Here is a 3,040-nt window from a genome sequence, read left to right as displayed (position 1 = left end):
AGAAAACACCCTCATCTCAGCCTTGTCCAGCCACCCATGCTCCTTTAGTGATCCTCTGGTGAGGTGATCAGAGAGCCCCATGAAGTCCAGGCAATCCAGCTGCTTGCATCCAGTGGCTGTGCAATTTGGTTTTCCTTCTAACAATTTGATTATTTTCCTATGCTTCACATTACCAGCTATCCTGTGTCATGCATTAGGCAGTCGTCATGTATTTCTCGCCTGGCTAACTTCACGCCCTGGGCGGGCACTCCGTCTGCGGTCCTTGTCATGCCAGGCACACAGCTCATACTGCATTTTTGCCTGCCATATTTGGACTTTTCCATCCGATTTTCTTACTGTACAGTAGTTTTTCCAGGGCTGCTGTAAGTCAGACCACAAGTATTCTGCACTCAGTTGTCTGTTTCAGTCTCTCCTTCAAGAACCCTATCACTCTCTCCAAGTTGTAGGCAGCAAAACCACATTTACCAGTTATAGTTCCTTTTCCAAAACTGTGTGTGCCCACATCTAGCTATCACTTTCATCACCATTAGATCTCATTTTGATAGCTAGACTTCCTGTTTTTCAAGCTCAAAAGAGCGCTGCTTTAGCCTTTTATACTATTTGCTTTCTATCTTTATGGCTTGGCTTAATTTGTATATTGGTTGCAGTTTTTCCAGTAGTGGTCACATCAGCCCTGCGGACACAGGTGAAATTCTATTTTCATTGCCATTGTAGTCAAGAAATATACATTCTTTTGTCCTCAACATACTGCTACTTAGTTCTATTAATCTCTCACATTGTTTTCAAAATAATTGATTTTAAAGCTGCAAGTAGCCTTATGTTTGAGTATAGTCTTTGCTTCTAGATATATGACCTTGCTTTTGGCTGATTCTTCATTCTATTAGATGTGGCTAACCAAAGTTTAGTAAAGTGTAATAAAGACTAGGAACATGTTGGCTCTCTTATTGCTTGGATCTTCCATGCAATTAATAGTTGCCTCTTGTCTGAAATCTTGTAGGTAGAATTACAATTTTGCATGGAAGTATTTTGCTCCTTGCTGACTGTTTGGCTTGCTGAAGGTACCATGTCTAATCAGTTTCATTTGTTTCATATAATTAGAAGATTTTAAGGCAAAATTGGAGCAACTTTGAGGATATTAAAAAAGCCATCAACAATTTACTGGATGGAAATCGGCACAATTTTTTCTGCCTCATCAGTTCCAGAACTTGACTAGCTAACCTGAAAAATTCTTTTGCACATAAAATAAAGTTCTTAGCTTCATTTACTTTCCCCCCCCCTTAGCTTTTTTACTGTGATTATCCTGAGAACACTTTGAAAGTATATCTCATAAATATGATGGACTGTTTGGATAATCTAGTATCAGTTCTGAATTTAATGAAAATTCAGATCAAAAGGAAGCAACAATAAAAGTGTTGCAAACTTCTATTATAAATATTTTGGTCCAAAAATTAACTACTATTTCAAAGTATAAATTTATCATGAAAATGCATCTGTGATTGCAAGAATCTCAGTATCTGTGCTGTGATCACATGTAATGTTAACTAGAAAGGTGATGCCTTTTCAAGTACAAGAGAGGAAATACACACTATACAACTTAATTGTAACTGAAAAGTAAAAAAAAAAAAAAGCATAAGATGCAGAGAAAGGAGATTACAATGACCAGAGAACCAAATGAAGTGAGATTCTATGGTTTAGTTATGAAGTTTTCAAATTTTCATCAGCAATTACTTCACTATAATACGTATATAAGTGCCCTTGCATGTAGTAACTGTTGGGGCAAGGCTTGTTTATGCAGCACACACCAGCAGCTGGCAAATAAGGCCAGAGGAAATACAAACCAAACATAAGGATACCTTCCTCTTCAAGAAAGGTTGGTTGGCAGCTGGACCAAACTATTGAGGAAGCTGGAGCATCCTCATCCTTCTGTATGGAAGGTAGACACTAAATACAAGCAATAGATCTTAGGGCAGCAGTAACTGGACAAAATTCAACGGACTACAGAAAAAAAGTAAATAATTGTTTCCTACCAATGGGTTAGAGCCCTCACGTTGTAAAAGACAATTAAGAGACTATGTGCAAAGAAATTAGTTAAGAAAACTTTATGAAATACTGAGTGGCTTAAATGAGGCTGGTCTATAATGGTAGAAATTCTGCCCTTTTCACATCTGTTCAGGTGACCCTCTCCAATTACTTTCTTTCACACTGAGCTATAACCCTCCTCTGTGAACCTCCCAATGCACAAAAGTATTAAGTATTTAGGTATAACATTGCTACATGATCTATTACAAAAACAGTTGAGGACATGTTTGACATCAGATAAGGAGTCATCAGCATGAAATATTTTACTGTCATTTCTGGTTTTAAAGTCTATGACTACAAGTGAAATATTTCAGAGGATGAATGGTCACAGAAAATACCAAGGTAATGCAACAAAAGCATTACCTGAGAGAAAAGATATTGATAAAGGTCTTCCTTCAAAAATACATTGAACCATGTACCTAGTGTGAAGGGTACAAGTTTTACATACCATAGAAAAGTTTTTCTTTTCCTTTTTCGTTTCTCCTCTTCAAAAGCAAACAAATCATCACTAAAGTCATCGGAGAGGAATGGACACTTGCAGGACATGAGTCATACAGATGCCGTAGTGCGAGTGCCTAAGGCTGAGTGAGAATATGGTCTGTCCAGTAAGATTACAGGTGTTTCACTGAATCCCTTTGTGCCACATTTTCCCCCAGTTTAAAACATGACTAATGCTTGCTTTCTTCTCCCTTATGTCTGTTGAGCTTGTAGGCACACCTGCTAAAAGAATTGTTGCTGGTTGCATATCTGTGTAGCACTGTATGGAAGGGACCTCGCACCTCAGGCAAGTCTTTCAAGAGAAGTAAGAACTTAAGTAGGAGAATATTTACAAAACCGAAACAAAATATACACTGGAATGCCCTTAATTTCCACAAAAGTCAGCTCAAACCATTACAAGTAGCAGGAGTGAGATCTAGGAAAGACTTCATTGTGTCAAGATACATTAAATAGCCCAGCAAAA

The sequence above is a fragment of the Strix aluco genome, chromosome 3 (genome assembly GCF_031877795.1).
Source record: "Strix aluco isolate bStrAlu1 chromosome 3, bStrAlu1.hap1, whole genome shotgun sequence".
Classification (NCBI taxonomy): Eukaryota; Metazoa; Chordata; class Aves; order Strigiformes; family Strigidae; genus Strix; species Strix aluco.
This window is presented reverse-complemented; position numbering follows the sequence as displayed.